Source organism: Seriola aureovittata, chromosome 1, assembly GCF_021018895.1.
Source record: "Seriola aureovittata isolate HTS-2021-v1 ecotype China chromosome 1, ASM2101889v1, whole genome shotgun sequence".
In the NCBI taxonomy this organism is placed as follows: Eukaryota; Metazoa; Chordata; class Actinopteri; order Carangiformes; family Carangidae; genus Seriola; species Seriola aureovittata.
In genome coordinates, this window is record NC_079364.1 from 34136988 (window position 1) to 34157605 (window position 20618).

The 20618-nt window shown below is 42.0% G+C and overlaps 1 protein-coding gene across 2 annotated transcripts in view; it reads left to right on the forward strand.

Moving 5' to 3' along the window:
• Nucleotides 1–18930: 18930 nt before the first annotated feature.
• dok4 (docking protein 4) overlaps nucleotides 18931–20618 on the forward strand; it is a 114222-nt gene continuing 112534 nt past the window's right edge. The window contains exon 1 of one of the 2 annotated variants that reach the window (XM_056382563.1): nucleotides 18931–19336. The gene's annotated coding sequence lies outside the window, so the exon portion shown is untranslated. Of the gene's footprint in view, nucleotides 19341–20618 lie in introns of both variants that reach the window. The other variant, XM_056382554.1, reaches the window with a different exon arrangement.

Here is a 20618-nt window from a genome sequence, read left to right on the forward strand (position 1 = left end):
AATTTCCTGAACCGCTGACACTGAAGGAATCCAAAACCGGGAGAAGCTTACAGTAATGGTGGTGAAGACAACTCCCATGATCACACTATTTCATGACGTCACCCAATGCTGTCTTTTGTTATTGTTTTGATTGAGCGACTCCTAGAGACATAAGTTATATAAAGTGAATTTAATTTTTTATCAAAGAACCAAAAATTTTCTTGTCCATCATTTATACTGATGATTCTACCAGGAGAGCTTTATGTCCATCCAAGCCTTGGATGTGCTTATCCTGTCAGACATCTGAACAAGATTTTTACCTCCTCTGCCCAGAATAACTGTTTCCTCTCCACATCTCTGTTGTGCTGGGCAGGGCAAGGTTTGAATGAGACAATGAAGGGAATTTTAAAGAAATCAGACAGTAAGGCAGTAAAGCAGGAGCATTTGCTTGCAAACCTGAACCCCCAGTATGAGCAGTCATAACAGTCTGAAGGTCACATTTCAACCTTTTAACCTTCAGTTATTCAAGTCAACAAAGCACCAAACCATTTAGCAGCATGACCTCAGTCACTGAACAACCAGCCTTTTTACTCTGTGGGGAGTGAGAGGTGAGATGGAAGAGGCAGCCCAATGAATGTATGGAGAGAATAAGAAGAATCAAATATACAAACAAATATTGCATACACAGTTCATCTCTGGGTTGACTGAATTAGCATGGCTGCTGATGGGATTGATGTCCAGCTACTGGAATCTATATTTTTCTGCTTCCCATTTACAAAAGCCTGTGTTGGCAATATTGTCCTGAATCAGGGCACTATGGCGATGGTGAATCAAACTGACTTTATTTTATTTCCCTCTCTCAGTGTAGTTGGTTGGCCCTGTTACGTGTCGTCTCTGGCCCGGTAAACGCCTCAGCCTTCTGTCCCCGACCACGAGTTCTGCCTGTGCTTCTCCTGGTTCATGTCTGCCTGTCCCTGTGGCTGTTTGGCGTTCTCTAGCTCCAATGTCGTAGCAGTCGTCTTGTAAGTACTTCCCTGATCCTTCGTCTGACTCCGATTACCCGCCTGCCTGCTCCTTCCTGGTTCGTCTGCCCCACTGATTGCTCACCTGGTTCCAATCCTCCTTCACCCTTGACTACGTCTCCAACCTGCTCCCTAATGGTAACGTTGCAAGTTCAGCCACCTTGCTCCACGCACCTGACTCATGACTCTCCAGCCCCAGCCCCCGGGTCTACCCCGAACCCCAAGAGACAACTGACCTGCGTAGTAACCTGAACCATACTGCTGCTCACCTGCTTCCCCTCATTCCAGCAAATAAAAGTCATTACCAATCTTACCTGTGGTGTGTTGTGCTGCAATTGGGTCCTACCAACACGCGTTATGCAATCAGAGGATAAATCGCTTTCATTGTCTGAATATATAGGTACATTTTGATTATTTTCACCATTGTCTGCTGCCAAACTGCCCTTTCCTTTGGCACTATAATTTCTCAACTGTTGAACTTCCATATACCTATGCATGAGTGCACTTACACCGCAGATCAGCTGTTTGACTCCTAGTTGCTGATGTTTGTGGAAGAAACGAGAAACAGACACTTTGGTTACTACCTCTAACCAAAGAGCTTTTCTTGCTTAAACCACAGGAGGGACTCTGGATATGGACCTGGTCTGTGGTGTCATGGTTGTGCACTTTGCATGCCCACCATCCACCCCAACCCTTTCCTTGTGCAACAAGTCCTCCAACCTGAACAACCATGTAGGTTGTTTTTTCAATCCTCTCATTATCAGCCCCAAGCAGGAGCCATTTCAGGCCATAGATACTGTATATCAGACTCTCTCTGTACCATGTTACTCTAGATACCACATCACCTAGTTACTTCAGCTGTCAGAAGTCACAATAAAATGTAACTGTGGGTGGTAGTGAGCTGCTGACATAGATGATTTATGGGCTTGTTTATAGAACAGTGTCTGTGGTTTGGAGCTGGCCAGGTTCATTTTTTAGAGCTTTTTTCTGAAAACAGCGGCCTTTTGCATCTGGGCACATCACTGATGAGAATTAAACAAAACAGTAAAGTTATGAAATACAACAGAGTTTTAGGGCCTCTCATTGAGGGGAAGAAAATCAGAAATTTCAAAAATAAAATCATAGTAAAGCTATAATATTACATTCCGCTCGTTTTATTGGTTGTTTGTAATATTCCTAAAACACTTTTGTCTAGAAATTTTAGATTTTTACATATTCTTGAAATTTGAGCTTCTTTTTTCTTCCTCAATGTGGCCCTAATATTTGTCGTTATGAAGTAATCAGCCGAAATATGCCATAACATGAGAGAACACAGCAGTAGCTGGCAAAACGAATTAGAGGCTCGACAAACACTCCAGTCATATCTGTCTGATAATCCAGTTCCATTGAGCTACTCATTACTGAAGCACATTAAGTGTGTGGATAGCCTGAAAGTCTACCTGCACTCACAGGTGATGCTAACTTTGCTGTCTTTTAATGCATGGATAATGAATATACAAATGAATATAAACAAATGTCATCATAACCCAAAAGAACTTCTAAGTCTTGGATTCTTCTAGACCAGGGGTCTCCAACACGTCGCTCGCGAGCTACCGGTAGCTTGCAACCCCTTTCAAAGTAGCTCGCCAAAGGGTTAATGAATCCTACATAAATTTGAAAACTTGAGTAGTCAAATTTGATTAGTCACTCGGCAAACCAACTTACATAATATCCAATCAAATTTATAGATATCCCGCCCCCTTATCACACAAAATGATCATTTGCCAATTAGTTGTCAGTCAAACATTTGCGCTGCTGTCAAGCTTGATGACTCAGTGATGATGTGAGATGGGCAGCAACCATGACCATGGCAGGTACCCATTCTAAGAAGAGGCTACAAACATACTATTTTCATGAAGAGTGGGAAACAGACTTTTGTTTCACAAACGTAAATGACAAGTGTGTGTGTCTAATCTGCGGTGCAAGTGTGTCAGTCGGTAAAAGATGTAACGTGGAGCGCCATTTCACCAAGGTCCACAGCAACTTTTCACGAGACTTTCCTGCGGGTAGCAGTTCACCAAACCTACGAAGAAGGCCAATGCAGCAACAGAGGCCTCGTTTAAAGTGGCGCACATCTTAACGAAGCACAAAAAGCCCTTCACCGATGGCGGGATTGTAAAGGAGGCCATGACTACGGTGGCGGAAACATTATTCAGGGACCACAAAAGTAAGACTGAAATTTTGTCTGCTATTGCCAATATACAACTTGGTGCAAATACTGTGGCAAGGAGAGTGTCTGCGTTGTCTGCGGATGCGGTAAAACAGCTGAAAATCGACATGAACAGGTGCAAATGGTTTTCAATTCAGTGTGATGAGTCTGTTGACTCTAGTGACACAGCCCAGCTAGCTGTTTTCATCCGAATGGTGTTTGATGACTTTTCCGCCAAAGAAGAGTTTTTAACCTTACTTCCACTGAAAACTACAACTAGGGGAGTTGATATTTACAATGCAGTGAAGGATTACTTTGTAGAAAAAAAGATCCCTGTGGAAAAGCTGGTATATGTGACAACTGACGGAGCACCCGCCATGACAGGTCATCACTCAGGATTTATTGCGCACTGCAAAGCGGATCCAGACTTTCCCAAGTTTCTGAACTATCATTGCATCATTCACCAGGAGGCTATATGCACAAAAGTTATGGAATTTGACCATGTCATGGCGCCTGTTGTGAAGATCATCAACTCCATTCGAGCGAAGGCAAAGCAACACCAGAGCTTCAATCTGTTCCTGGAGGAATGCTCTGCGGAGTATGGGGATCTCCTCCTCCACACTGAAATCAGATGGCTAAGTCGGGGTAAGATACTACAGCGCTTTCTTTCCTTGCTGGGTGAAATCAAGGCTTTTATGGAAACGAGGGAGGAGGATACCACCCTATTATCTGATGCAGTGGCTACTTGATCTTGCTTTCTTGACAGATGTAACTGAGAAAATTAACCACTTGAACCTACAGTTACAAGACAAAGATAAAAACATATCTGATATGATCAGTGCTGTCAAGGCCTTCAGTGCAAAACTGTCATTGTACATTCAGCAAGTGAAAAACAAAAGGTTTCAGCACTTCCCCTCTGTCTCAAAGATGTAGGAAAATCACACAGGTGCAGCCAGCATTTTAAATGTTTTCAGGTATTGTGGCCTCTTGTCGAGGCTTGGACAGGAATTTGCAAACAGATTCAATGACTTTGAGAGACTTGAGCCATATGTGACATGTATAGCCAACCCCTTCATCCTGTAGAAATGGAAATTGAGGTTATAAACCTTCAGAATAACGTGCAGTTAAAGTCTCAACAGCATTCTCAGCATTTCTGGAGCTTAGTAGAGCCAGATAACTACAAGAATCTTCGCCAAGCAGCTCTGAAAATGTCTGCTTTGTTTGGGTCTACATACCTCTGTGAGTCTGCCTTTTCTGACATGAATGTCATGAAATCAAAGTTCAGAACAAGACTGACAGATGAACATTCAAATGACTCCATAAGAGTGAACCTAAGTGGCTACACTCCACCATACACCTCTCTTGTTGACTCCATGCAGTGCCAGTCATCTCATTAACTGAAAAAGACTGAATACACATAACACATACAAATGGACATGTTAATACTCTTGTGAAGTGATACAGTGACATGTGGACAGATATAACAAAATGACAAGTGAATACGTAATATCTGTGTATTTGTAATTGCATTGGTTTGTTTTGACAGCATTCATATTTTAATTTAATGTTGTGATATACACTAGAAAGAATTGCATACAGACATACAAAATGCACATGCAGGTGAACTAAATATTTTCTGTGATGTTTTAATGCAAAATGTGAGCTGTGGACACCAACATTTTGTAAATGTTCTGGCAAAACAAGATTATTCAGTTTGTTTAGGTTGAAATAAGCTACAAGAATAAATGTTCGAAAACATGAGTAGCTCTCGGCCATTTTCATTTTGTAAAAGTAGCTCTCGGAGGAAAAAAGGTTGGAGACCCCTGTTCTAGACTGTGCTCATGGTGAGAGGCTGGAGCTGCATCATAATAAACTGGGTAATTCCAAGGTGTGGAATAGTTCTTATTCTCTATTCTTCTAATCCTTGTATAGCTGTAGAAATAAGAGTGACAGTATAACAGGAAGGACATCACACTGGTGCTGTGAACCAAAAACAAACTCCATTCCAAGAGGATGCAGAGTTACATGTTATATTCCTTATATGAAACAGGAAATAATCCTGACCACTGATTCTTAAAAAGGAATATTCCTGTCAGGGTAGAGAAGCCATTATTATAATATCCATGCATCCATTCATACATCCATCTATTTTCTTTCTCTTATCTGGGTCTTGGTGGCAGCAGGCTGAGCAGGACATTCCAGACGTTTCTCTGTTCAACAACAGCTCCTCGTGGGGGATCCCGGGGATCAGCATACCCAGGGTCCCGCCTTCGCCTGCTGCCCATTCTGCATCACTCCCTAATGACCTGAAGCAAACAGCCAAGACAACACTAGAGTATCTTCAGGACAAGTCTGGCTGTATTTGAATGTCCCAGGCAAAGTCCAGAGTAAAACCCCAAAGACCGTCTGTGGAGAGACCAGAAGATCCCCTCAGCTCCTGTCTTCAGAACCTTTTTATTTCATCTGTTTTCTCCTCAGACCAGCCGTCCTCCTTCCACCCACCTGATGTACTCAGTCTTTCTTCTCCGTTTCTGTTCACTTGTCTGCCCCGCCCATGCACACAACTGTTCCCAATTTTAATCAGCCCTGCTGTCACTTGAGCTATCCCCACCTGTACCTCATTCTATAATCAGTCTTGTATCATATATACCAAGGGCCTCATTTATAACCGTTGTGAATGCACACAACGGGACCCAGAAAGATGCGTACGCCACTTCCCACGCCAAGGTTGGGATATATAAAAACAAATTTGACGATGAAAACATGCGCACCTGTACGTCAACTCTGAGCCATGCATACAAACATTTGTGTGTGCCTATATCAGCATGTACAATTTTAGTTTTCATATTGTGTTGTGTATAAAATAGCTGCAGTGAACATAACTGTGCTGTCGTGCACAGAGCGCACAGAGCCACTGGAGACACCACTTAAATAGATCAATTGTGTTCACCTACCAAATTTCCTATTTGTAATTTTATCCTAGGGTGTGGGAGGGGCTATCACTGATTCTTGCAATCAATTTGGCAAGGTGTGAATCAATTAGCCTGATGGCTGTACACATATTAATACTGGTACTACTAGAGGACTCTGTGAATGGAAGAGTCAGGAGGGAACGAGTGTTCAGGGACCACAATGATCTCCCTTAATGATGACTGGCTAAAGGGCTGATCTAGATTCCTTAGAGCTGTGCACTTGGATCTATGTGCTGAACCGTGAGAAGTGTTGCAGAACTGTTCTGACCTTTCAATGTGCGATGTCCAGCAGCAAGGAACAATGCTCTAATGAGGACTGCATTAAAAACTCAACATCATTAAAATGAATATAAAAATGGTCTAAGAACTGATGTACTCTGAGTGAACGTAGTAGTAATGAGTAATGATGCAAGAACACAGTGGTCTTTGTGGACAGAAGGACTCTGTATTTACAAAGAGATTTAAGAAAATAAATTTTTGATCACTGATCAAAAGGTCCTCCCAACAGCTGTGATCAATATCTAGTCCAATAAACAAGGTCCAAAGTATAACCACCCCTGTGAGTGTCACCTGAAACATGTTGTTTGAAATTAAATTGGTCAGTAGCTACACCGTTTAAAGCATTATCAAAGATTAGGTAACATCTCCAACTAATATCACTTTACCCAGCTTAATACTAGAAGTCATAGTCAGTCAACTCAGACAAAGACTGACCTGCTGGACCTGGCCAACTGACTTTTGTCAGTTGTTGATCAAAAGTGATAAAGGGTTCTGTGTTCACCAACTGGCAAGAACAAATATTCTTCAGGGCCACAGTTAGACCTCCACCACAACCTGACAGATGCAGAGTCACAATAAAAGGCACAGTTTATTTACAGTGTATTGAGAAAGTGTTCAAATCATTTCAATTCTTTTCGCATTCCGTTATGTTGCAGCCTTATGCAAAAAAAAAAAATTCTCTCCATGAAAAGAAGGATGCATTTGAAGGAGCCTTTGAAATGTGACAGTCTAGTCACGCTGCTGTTAGGTAATCTGTCTTCAAATGCTGGCTAGAGGGAAATATACCCAACTTTCTGTCATTTTGATGGATGACCCCCCTATTGTCTAGAGGTCATCAAGGTTATGCTAATGACGGGGGTGGGCGTGGGAAATTTTAATGTAGTAGACTTTCCCAGGGGGATATGATAAAGATGCGCACTGAGGTATGAGGGGGGTATGTATAATACCTAGCGCTGTAGTATCGCTCATGATCATCCTTCACCGATTGCTGTGTACATCAACACAGGGACTCGTAAAATTGGTCTACTAAGGCCATTTCTGACTCTGGGTTCAGTTCTACGGATCTTAAAACCAACAGTCGTCGGTTTGTCTTTGCATATATCGGGGAACCCATGGTCGGTGTGGGTATATGTGTGTGTGTGTGTGAGACAGAGAGGGAGGGAGAGGACTCACAGTGGGTATTCAAGACTTTTTGTTTCACAAAGTTTTTATGCTTTAAGAACTTACGTCTCTCACGCATAGTCATCAAGACTTGTTGCTTGTGAATATGGATACATGATGACCTATTCCTTTAAAACCGCTGTTTCATAAAGGTATTATACATACCCCCCTCATACCTCAGTGCGCATCTTTATCATATCCCCCTGTGAAAGTCTACTACAAATTAAATTGTAGTAGCATAACCTTGATGACCTCTAGACAATAGACATCCATCAAAAATCTTGACAGAAAGTTGGGTATATTTCTTTCTCAGTTTCTGTAGGATGCGACCCCTTAATTGAGACAAAAAGAACTTCCTGTCCTGTAGGTAGGTCCTAAATGTTCTAAACCATTGTAGAACTGGGCGTGGTGGGCCAACCTATTTTTCTAACCTCTCCAATAAAATATCATGATCCACAGTGTCAAAGGCAGAGGTCCAAAAAAGTAAGTTTGTTAGAGTCTGTGTTTTATATGCAAATCATTTACATCTTTGAGTGCTGTTTCTGTGCTATGGTGAGATCAAAAACCTGATCGATAGATAATTGATAGATTTTAATTGAAAGACATTATAGTGTCCCTATTTATGAGTAAGTCGAACCTTCCAGTCGTCACTCTTAATCACAATGATATAAAGAGAGAAGACTATATACTGTTGGAGAAATTTTGAATGTGCCTGCTGCTTGGTGTGTGTACTTCACTACTCTCATTTCAATCTGTACAAAGGACGTTACTTTCAGTTTCATTCATGTTGTGGAGGATTATCCTGAAACTGACCTCAGTCACTGCAGTTGTCCCTCAAAAAGCCTTTTGAAGCTGTCACAACTGGCCAAAATAACCTCACACTGATGGTTTCAAACACAAATTTGTCCCCACAACCATAGCAAGACATGTATACACACATGTACATGCCCTAACAGAAATTGATCTGCAATAAAGCTATACCACTATATCCCCATATAGACGATAGCTTCTAAGATCAAACTTTTATGACCGTCCTTACCTTTTACCTTGTTGAGACTCTTATTTTGGCTGTATAAATTTCATAAGGTTTTATACAACAGAGCCGATAATTCCCTCTTACCATGTTGAGACTTTTATTTTGAAGGTTAATCCAATTCGTGGAGATGGTGTTTGTGTGTTTCTGTCAATATAAATGTGTGTGTGTGTGTGTGTGTGTGTGTGGGTGTATGTTTGTGTATGTGTGTGTGTGTGTGTGTGTGTGTGTGTGTGTGTGTGTGTTTTGTGTGTAGCAGTAGAGCTGCCCAACAGAACCTCCAGTAAGTTCTTTTTAACTGGTTGAGACTCTTATTTTGTAGGTGAATATCAAAAAAGTAAGATGTTGTGTCTGTCAATATGTGTGTGTATATTGCTGTGTGTGGCAGTAGAGCTGTCTACCATAGAGCCTTCAAAAAGCTTGTTACCAGGTTGAGACACTTACTTGTAGAAAGACCACACATCAACGCGCACACACAAGTACACACAAATACAGTTTTGCGTTTACTTGTGTGTGCACATAAATAAATGTTGATTTACCTCGGAGTTGCTCTCATACCTGAGTTAAAAGGTGTGTTTGTGTGTGTGTGTGTGTGTGTGTGTGTGTGTTTGTGGTTTGCGGGGGGGTTACAATTTGAGTCCAATTAGCCAGGAGAATCAGTTTTGTTCCGCCCAGATGCTGCGTTAGTAGCATCTGCTTGAGACCTGTAAATTGTAAACAGCTTTCTGCCCGTGTATGTCTGTGTGAATAATCACTTAATAGCTGGAAGTGTTGTGAACAGTTTAAAGATCGAATAATCTGTAGCCTCACCTGTTCTCTCTCCCACTGCTTCAGCTGCAGGTTCTCCTGCGGCATCTCCTCCACAACCTGACACTGCAGCTGCAACTCCCCCCACACTGGGGTCAAGTCTCCTGTCCTTTACAGCGGAGGAGGTGAGGAGGGAGCTCAAGAGGCTACGCCTTGGAAAGGCAACAGACCCGGATGGTGTGATCGAGGCTGTTAAAGGACTGTGCAGCCCAGCTGGCTGAGCCTCTCCAGAGGATCTTTAACTTAAGCCTTCAAACAGGGAGGGTCCCGGTCCTGTGGAAAACGTCATGTCTTGTTCTGGTACCTAAAGTAGGACAACCGGCTGAGATAAATGACTACAGACCAGTGGCCCTCACATCACACATCATGAAGACCCTGGAGCGGCTGCTTCTCCCCCTTCTGAAGCCACAGGTTGAGCATGCACTAGAACCTGTACAGTTCGCCTACAAATAACATACTGGAGTGCCATCCTTTACATGCTCCACTGGGCCCATTCTTACTTGGATGAGCCAGGTAGTTACATGAGTATTATATTCTATGATTTCTCAAGTGCATTTAACACCATCCAACCTCCCATTCTTAAAGACAAGATGGAAGGGATGGAGGTGGATCCCTGCTTTACATCCTGGATTGTGGACGACCACAGTACATCAGGCTGGGCAACTGTGTCTCAGGGACGTAATGAGAAGCACTGAGGCTCCACAGGGGACTGTTCTGGCCAACTTTAAATACAACTCTGAGTCCTGCCACATCCAGAGATACTCAGATGACACAGCTATTGTGGCATGTATTAGGAATGGGTAGGAAAAGGAGTACAGGGATCTGATGATGGCCTTCAGTGAATGAAGCGACAAGAACTGCCACCTTCTGAACACCTCCAAGACCAAGGAGATGGTCATGGACTTTGGGAGGTTTAGGCCCACCCTTCAGCCAGTCAACATTCAAGGGAAGGACATTGAGGTGGTGCACACTTATAAATACCTAGGTGTGCACCTGGACAGTAAACTGAACTGGTCCCTGAATACGGATGCCATCTACTGGAAGGGGCAGAGCCGGCTCTTTTTCCTCAGAAGCTCAGGTCCTTTGACATTTGCAGTGAAATGCTGCACATGTTTTATTAGTCAGTGGTGGCCAGTGTACTCTTTTATGCTGCAGTCTGCTGGGGCAACAGCATGTCAGACACGAACACAAGGAGATGGGATAAGCTGGTAAAAAAGGCTGGGTTTGTGCTTGGCAGGAGTCTCGACTCACTCAGGACTGTTGTGGAGAGACACATGCAATGTAAGATGGAGGCCATTTTGGACAATACAAACCATCATCTCCACAACATTCTGACAGGACAGAGAAGCAGCTACAGCTGCAGCAAACATCTCATCACAATGCGCTGCAGCACAGAGAGGTTCAGGAGATCCTTTGTTCCGATCAGGCTATACAACACCTCAGCCAAAGGAAGTGGACTTATGTAATTATTATTGTTATTTTTTTTTATTAGCTGTTTTTATTATTATTATTATTACTATTATTATCAACATTGAGCTAATACACATGTATTTCCCCTAGGGGATAAATAAAGTATCTATCTATCTATCTATCTATCTATCTATCTATCTATCTATCTATCCATCTACCTTTCCCATTGACATCTTTCTGTAACTCACTTCTTTGTCCACATTTTTGGCTCTAGAAGGACCAAAGCCAGATGTTGGGTCTGAGCTCTACCTCATGAGCTGGACACCAAATATATTGGAATTCGGTTGTCTATCAATTTATTGGCTATCATAAATTAAGAAAATATTGATATTAAAAGTATTAATAGTAAATAATAACTTTAAAATTAATTAAAGTCCTCGGGGCACCAGCCTAAACTAATAGGCAAAATAGCCAATATGGTTTTAGTCTCAATTTATTACCATTAATCTGGAACTCTTATTAACCATTAGCTTACTAACTATAACCAAATTACCATATCAACAGAAAGTTGAAAGATTGGAATTCTATCAAGTAGAGGTTGGCAATATTCACGCTTGTGCAACATTAAACACACCAGTAGTTATACTTAAAGGCATTTATTTACAATGGAGCAGAGTAAAACACAATGTCTAATAGTATATACAGGTGTGTGCATATGTGTGTTTGTGGGGACACAAACAAAGGCAAGATGGCCGATTCAAAGTGGTCACTGTGACCACATGACCTGAACAAAGAAGACTACACAAGATGGCGGTTAGCAAAGAAACTACTCAAAATGGCCGCTGAGACCACCTGGTGTGTGTGTGGGGGGGAAGGTGTGAGTTTCTTTGTTAGCCTAGCTCATGTAATCTAAAGGTACCGGGTTAGAGGGAAGTGGTTAGCTTCATGCAGGTTCTAGAACTGAGACGTACTACTATGTGTGTGAACATACGAGTACCCGATTAACTGTATGACTGACCACAACCTAGGCAAACATTACAACAACAAAACATCAAGTACAATAACGAAGTTAAGACTTCTGTTGCTTAGCTGTGCTGTGCTATGCTGTGATGGGAAAGGTTAGGTCCAGTCCGTTAACATTACCCAGTCCTTGGAACAAACAAAGAGGTCCTCTCCAGTGTTTTTGTAAAATCCAGTGAGTTGGGAGGCTTCCTGGTGGAGGAAAGTCCTGTCTGGCTGTGTTGCTTCTGCTGTTATCTCCTTTGTTCTCCTCACAGAGTTAGCTGTTCCACGCTAACTCTGCTATGACTCCCGTTGCTTGGAAAATCAGCTGGCCTTGTGTCGTAGCTGCTGATTCTGAAGAGAATTTGGTTCACTCTCAGTTAATCCGAAGCAGGTCGCTGCTGTCGAGGAGAAGAGTGTTTGCAGGCTGCTGTGAGCAAGCCGGCGAGAGAGCTGGTTTCTCAGGTAGCAAGGCTGACTTGGGCTAGGGCCTTGTTGCCCTTTGAAAAGCTGAGAGGAGAGAGCAGGAGCTGCTCTCCAGAGCAAGCCAAGAAGAGAAGAGAGAGAGAAGAGGGCCAGAGGACTAGTTTTGTTCGGTGACACCCTTGGGGGGAAGGGTCATCCCCAGGTGTGAACGGTGAGGAACTGTGGAGTGTGAATTCCTTTGTCCAGTGGAGCAAAGAAACATCTGGTCTCTTGAATGATGAGTCCCAACACAGTGTACAAAGATCTTGTGCCGGCCATCGTCCCTCATGGTTATGATAGGAGTGACCATTCTCTCTCAAATAGCTGTTTTTGAGAGACTCGCCAGGCCAAAATCACACCCAGATCTGAGTCAGCTCTGATTCTTTCAGCTAGACACCAGTGTTCGAACCAGCTCATTAAGAGAGTCTTTGATCTCTGTGATGTTTACAAAGACAGCCACACCCACACACACACACACACACACACACACACACACACACACACACACACACACACACACACACACAACACACACACACACATTCTGCTCCAGCACTCAGAGCTCTCTGCTCCTTTTACTAACTTTAACTAACTAGGCATAGCTCCACTCTCTATATGGAGCTAACTGCGAACTCTAACTGCCATCCCTGAAAAATTCCCTTAAATAAAGTCAGACAAACTCTTTTTAAATGCAACCTCCATTGACTATTTTTATATCGCAAATGTAGAGATTTTTTTGTCCTGTATCATCCAGTTTTGGTCTCATTCTGATATCTTTTATTGTTTTTGAGGAAGTGATGGGAGTACCTCTCACATTGACTGCAACACAAATTCAGGAGCAGGTGTTACTGGGCAGAAATGGGCAGAGCTGATTCTGATTGGTTGATTAAACTCATTAATTCTTAGCTTTTTAACTCAGGTATGAGAGCAACTCTAAGGTAAATCAACACGTTGAATTTGCGTGTAATTGTGTGTGTGTGTGTGTTGATGTGTGGTTCTTTGCGTGTGTCTTCATGCCTTTCTAATGACTGAATGATTGTGAAGACAATTTTGGTTAAAAATCATTATCGCGAGGGCATTTTGGCCAGGTCAGTGTCAGGATAAGGATAAGGATTAGTCTCTACAACATGAATGAAACTGAAAGTAACATCCTTTGTACAGATTGAAATGTGAGGAGTAAAGTACACGCACCAAGCATCAGGCACATTCAAAATTTCTCCAAGAATTTTTTAGTTAGGATAATATAACTCTCTCATCAAGATCATGTTTATACTGTATGACCGTGAGTCAAACATCATACAACATACAGTGTATTATAATTACTCTTAAAATTACACTCATACTCCCTCTTTTATATTTTGCCTTTCTTCCCTCCTCTCGCCCATTTCTCTCTTTGCTTGTGATCTTTTTTTTTTCCTTCCTTCTAATCATTTTCATTTGACAACACACTGCACTAACACGAAAACACTGTCTGCAGCATCTTTATCCCCACAGGAAGTTGTAATGTGTGCATGTGTGTGTTTGTGTGTATGCGTGCATTTGTGTGTTTTAAGTCAGTAGTGTGTGAAAAATGAAAACAGGGGTGATATTTCTCCCAGACACACTCTGTTCCAGTTCTCCAGCTTCACCATATGGAGCCCATTACATCCATTTATGAATGTTCTACACTAGGTACACACACACACACACACACACACACACACACACACACACGATACACTGGTACTCACATACATACAAACAGACATGTTTCATAGCACCAAAGCGATGCCACAGAAGGAACATATGTCATACAATAAATAAGAGTGTGTTAACATTTTACCCCTCAGGTCTGTTCTCCATTGGTCTGTGTCTATGTATGTGTATGAGTCTATGTGTGTGTACATAATGTGTGTTGTAGAGGCTTGCACAAGACTTCATATTTGTGTTTTGTCCCACATGTCTCTCAAACACACACACACACACACACACACACACACACACACACACACCCCTACACACACACACACACACACACACACACACACACAGAGATTGCCTATCTTCCTTTTTCCATCACATTGAACCTACTCAGCTGATTCAGCGTTTTCATATTTGCATTTGTTTTGGTGTACTGAGCTCATGCTCGAGTTGTGTGTGTGCGTGTGTGTGTGTGTGTGTGTGTGTGTGTGTGTGTGTGTGTGTGTGTGTAGGTGGGTTTGTTTCGAGTGTATTCTCTTTGTACTTGGTTTGTTGCACTTTACTTCCTAGATCTTTCACTCTTGTCCCATGTTGTGTTTTTTGAAGGGAGTCTGACTCCATTGTTGGTAGTTGAGAATTTCCTTGTGGTAGGAGTGGCTTGGCGTGTGAAGAGACTTATGCAGTTTAGAGGGGACAGATTAATTCATGATAATTTGAAAGGTTGTACTGTCAGATGTATTGCAGCCTCTGAAGCCACAGAACAACCAGCATCATGTTCCAAATCAAGAAAATGTTATTCATTCATATTAGAACTGCATGTACAGTGGGTACGGAAAGTATTCAGACCCCTTTAAATTTTTCACTCTTTGTTTCATTGCAGCCATTTGCTAAAATCAAAAAAGTTCATTTTATTTCTCATTAATGTCACTCAGCACCCCATCTTGACAGAAAAAACAGAAATGTAGAAATTTTTGCAAGTTTATTAAAAAAGAAAAACTGAAATATCACATGGTCATAAGTATTCAGACCCTTTGCTGTGACACTCATATTTAACTCACATGCTGTCCATTTCTTCTGATCCTCCTTGAGATGGTTCTACTCCTTCATTGGAGTCCAGCTGTGTTTAATTAAACTGATTGGACTTGATTAGGAAAGGCACACACCTGTCTATATAAGACCTTACAGCTCGCAGTGCATGTCAGAGCAAATGAGAATCATGAGGTCGAAGGAACTGCCCAAGGAGCACAGAGCTGGCCAAGGTTACAAAAGAGTTCTGCAGCACTCAAGGTTCCTAAGAGCACAGTGGCCTCCATAATCCTTAAATGGAAGAAGTTCGGGACGACCAGAACTCTTCCTAGACCTGGCCGTCCAGCCAAACTGAGCAATCGTGGGATAAGAGCCTTGGTGAGAGAGGTAAAGAAGAACCCAAAGATCACTGGTGGTTGCAATTGAAGGAAAGATGAATGCGGCCAAGTACAGAGATATCCTGGAAGAAAACCTCTTCCAGAGTGCTCAGGACCTCAGACTGGGCCGAAGGTTCACCTTCCAACAAGACAATGACCCTAAGCACACAGCTAAAATAACAAAGGAGTGGCTTCAGAACAACTCTGTGACCATTCTTGACAGGCCCAGCCAGAGCCCTGGCCTAAACCCAATTGAGCATCTCTGGAGAGACCTGAAAATGGCTGTTCACCATCCAACCTGACAGAACTGGAGAGGATCTGCAGGGAAGAATGGCAGAGGATCCCCAAATCCAGGTGTGAAAAACTTGTTGCATCATTCCCAAGAAGACTCATGGCTGTACTAGCTCAAAAGGGTGCTTCTACTCAATACTGAGCAAAGGGTCTGAATACTTATGACCATGTGATATTTCAGTTTTTCTTTTTTAATAAACTTGCAAAAATTTCTACATTTCTGTTTTTTTCTGTCAAGATGGGGTGCTGAGTGACATTAATGAGAAATAAAATGAACTTTTTTGATTTTAGCAAATGGCTTCAATGAAACAAAGAGTGAAAATTTTAAAGGGGTCTGAATACTTTCCATACCCACTGTATATGTATAAAGATTGACCTATTATTGTCATGATGCCCATCTCAGTCATGTGATGAATAGTGAAACTGACTCGCATCCCTTGGGTTCCACCTCCCACTTTGCTGCTTCCAATATATCAGGCCAACATTGTAGTGTTTTGCACCTTATTAGACAGACATCTGATTTTACTGAGGTGGAAATCACCTGTTCCCCCTCCCATTCTGTATGGATCAAGGAAATTTTTTACTTTGTTAAAATGGAAAAAATTAGATGTGCTATAAACGGTTCACCTGCCACATTTAATAAAACATGGGGACCTTTTGTTGTACATGCTGAGATGTTGGTCTTTGGGTTTTTTTTCTTTTCTTTCTATCTTTTTAATTTTGTATATATATATTATGATTATTTGGTGACCAGTGTGTATGTGTTATGTTTAGTTTTGTTTTCTTTTAATATCAGTTACATATTTTTCTAAGCATTATTCATGTATTTTTTTCTGCCCTTCATAGACATGTCCTGTTGCTTTCTTATATTTGGCACAAAAATGCAACTTGCAGTACAACGTTTTTGTCATTTTAGTGTTGTAGGGAATCCAATAACTCATTTGGGAAGAAGACTCCCATCCCACAGGATTCCTGTATCAAGTCCTTCCAGTTCCAGGTTATGTGTGAATACAGGCCACCTGTACACTGTAGAGGTGAGGGTTTGTTATTTACCTAACCATAACTCTTGTAATACAGCACCTCTACATTTTAACCAGGACTGTTACTTTTAAGAACACGTTTTTATTAATATACGTATATATACTGTATATAAATGAATATATATTATTAATATAAAATTGAATGTCTCACCATTTTTAAAACACAGGTTAAACACTTTTTTAATGTGTCTTAATGCATTACTTACCATACTGAATGAGCTGTAATCATTCTTCCTCATGGACTCATGACTGATGACTTTAGACTTCATTTGAGTGACTCAAAAATTACATTGACTTTAACACAAATGACATCTGACTTCACTTGTACTTTAAGCTTTTCCCTTAGCACTGAAAACTGAACAGTGAATCAGCTCTTCATTTTCTTGACAGTGGCTATACTGTGAATCAATCTGACAGCAGCCAATCACTCTGAGTGAGCAGGAGTTGGAGGGTGTGTGTGGGTGTGTGTCAATGCAGACAGGCAGCAGGTCAGACCTGTGTTCATCATGGTTAACAACAAATATGAGCCAAATATAAGGATTCCACAAGTCCATCAAATGTGCACAAAGATGGGTCACAGTTTTTCCTTTTCAGCGATAAGAAAGGTTATATAATGATATTTCTTCAGCAGCAAAACATGAAAGGTGCAGTTATGTTAACTGGACTAAGGGGTTTGATTACTGTGGAGGCTCGAGACCAAGAAGCTGCACAATGTGAAACAATCATTGAACATAAAAAGGTGTCTGCAGCAGAAAACACAATGTTGAGTCACCATTTTATGTGTTTGTCAGATTGTAGAAGGAAATTTAATATCATACAGATATATTTTACATTTTAATCGTGTGCAATATGATTTCCTTTATCCTTTAATTAATTTATCTTCTGATGAGGATAAATACGGTGGCCCTGAGAGCTCAATGCACTGCAACTTAAGAAAACACATGCAAACAGACAAAACCCCCCAAAAATTCACAAACATCTTCATCAATTTGACATGAGCTGAAAATACTGTTTCCAGGGGACACAAAAAAGCGATGTATTACAATACATGTATATATATAATACATCCATGTGCACTTGTTGTTCAATGCTTTTTTTGCTTGGTTGTTAGGGTGATGATGGAGTTGGCGCCCACATCGAGCATATCCAGTATAACGCGCTGATGCAACACCCAAAAGCTCGCAAATCAGTATTCGTCAGTGAACGTTGCGAGCAGGCAAGCGGCGTGTTCATCTATCATTCTGATAATAAGTGGTACAGCTCCCCCGAATTTCACAGATGACCTCTTTCAAACCTTCTATTAGTGAAACTGTACTGTAGCCACACATGACTGATGTGTGAGCCTCTCTTACCTTCTCATGTAGGCAAATGGAACTTCATAACAACCTGCCTACCTATTACAGGGTTGGTTTACTGTGGTTGACATGAATTTATCCTCACACTCACACACCACCTCTATTTTTTCAGCAGACAAGCTTAATGTAGATTATATATGACACTATTTCCCCCACATCCAATTTATCACCTTGATATTCAGGTGACTCTCACATTAAAGTGGGCTTTCACCAGAGGTCAAAGGCAGTAAAATTTGTTTGTAAGAGTGCTGAGACTCTTGCTGTATACATGTTTCATAAAGATTCACAGCTTTCAGTTGCAGGCGTTTTAGTTTCTACTTTACATGTAGGCCCTGGAGGTGTAAAACTGTCCACATGCTTGACTGTTAACTGTTTTCACTTATAAATGCCCACTCTTGGGCCAGATACTTGTTTTCTTCTGGCTCTGTAGTATACACTAGTATACGTTCCACGGCCAAAATCTGGTCTACTCCCAAATCTGGACCAATCCTGGCACACAAAGAAAATCTTTTGGCTGTCAGCCAACACCGGAGGATAACAGCAGGACTCTGCCCAAATGTGGAAGTATATGGGCCAGACTCGGGCGAGGACCCAGGTATATGTTGGGCCAGAGGTTTCCCACCCACGTGCTTCAGCATCACCTCACTAATAAAATCAGTTCATTCATAATGAACCAGCTGTAGAGAGATGGAGCAGGGCTCACCAAATGTGTTTGCACAGGTGGTGCCGGAGGCTTGATGACGTAGAGACTACCTGCAAGTCAGGCAGTGGCTGGTTTTCTTGTGGCTGGCTCTTCTAAGTATTACGGTAGAGGGCGGGTCCTGTTTGCGCGTGGCTTGCTGGCCGGGCGTGTTTAGTCTTTGAGTATGTGTTATCCTGTCGGGTTCCTGTACACGCCTGCACGGCTCGGCTTGATTCGGCACAGCGCCGGGAGGAGCGTCACAGATAGGCGGGGAGAGCAAGGGACGGCGAACCGCATCGACGCCGCCGCTGCGCACTTAACAAACCGTGTGTCAATAGACGAGTGCCCGAGGTTCCCCTCCTCCGGCTTGGTTGGATTAACGGAGGCTTCGGCTGCAGCTGAAAGGAGGGAGACCGGAATGTGGACAGGCGCTGCAGCGGGAAGGTCAAGAGCGGAGGATTGAATCACTAGAAGCAGCGAGGCTCAGGGACCTAGTCCGGACACGGGGCCCCGCCCGGCCGCAGCTTCCCCGGGGCACTGGAGCTCATTGATCGTCACAGCTGTGAAGTAGGTGAGAACCGGAGAGAGGCGTCTGTCTGTGTGGAGTTTGAGGTGATGGTTGTTTATATGCTCCATAATCCGCTACTGACTCCAACCACCAGTCTGCCGCTGTGTTCCTCTGATCTTCATTAAAGTTTCTTTCATTTTACCTTCAAGATGTGAAGGTTTTTAAGTACCGGTGACGTCAACAGTTCAATTACAGAAATAACAATATTTGATCATGTATTTCTTTAAAAAATTCAGTTAGTTGGTGAAATTATTTATTTTAAAAGAAAAAAATGACAAAATTCACAGCATCTAACCTATTTGTTAATATCTCTGATACAAACATTTTAAATATATCAACTTGATCTCTGAAATTGTGATGGGGCTTTTTAAAATTATTTTCTAACTTTTACAGACCAAACAATTGATTGATTAATGGGAAAAAAATGAGCAAAGAAAATAATATTAGTTGGACAGAACATCAGGCTTTGTCTCAGCTGTAGTTCCACCATGAGGCAGTAGTTTCTGTCCCATACTTCCAACTATCATACACCCTCTGATGTTAGGGACAGTGTCAAGTCTTTTTTAATTTTTTTATTCCAGTTTTTTTCAAACACCACATCTGTAAGTGTCACACTAACATTCTTAATGACTGTGGGTCAAGTTCAGGTAGTGACCTTTCACTACCTTCAGTGTCTGTGGGAGATGATGGTGTAGCAGTGAGGCTCTGTGGGTTCGGACACTCACTGGGGACTTTAGTAAAGGGTCCATTTGTGTTATCACTGAACAAATTCATCATTGTGTTGCTTTGGTTTGTCTGTCACTGTGTAGTCCTAAAGCAGTTCTAATGCATCACAGAGCTGTGTCGTCTCAGTGGACCTCTCCTGCCTGATGATGGAGCTGCTGTTTCAGTGCTGGTAATGAACTGCTGCTCTGTTATCTCAGCAGCCATAAAGTGATTCTGGTAATAACTGAGAGTGATATTTAGGGATGGGAATTGATACGATTTTATTGATATCAATGCCATTATCGATTCTGCTTATCGATCCGATTCTTTATCGATTCCCTTATCAATTCCTGTGGATTTTCTGTCTGGAAAAAAGTAGGCAAATTTTATTATGAGTCTCTGATTACTGAACAAGATAGATAACTGTTCTGTAGTTGCTCAATCCCTCGAGGAGGGGGTGTTGTCTAACTCTTTAGGTGTGCCTTGTATTAATTTCCAAAATAAAAAGAAGCCAGCTCGTTCGCGACCGACACATCACAAATACGTACCGTCACTTTTCTGCTGAGACTGGGAAGC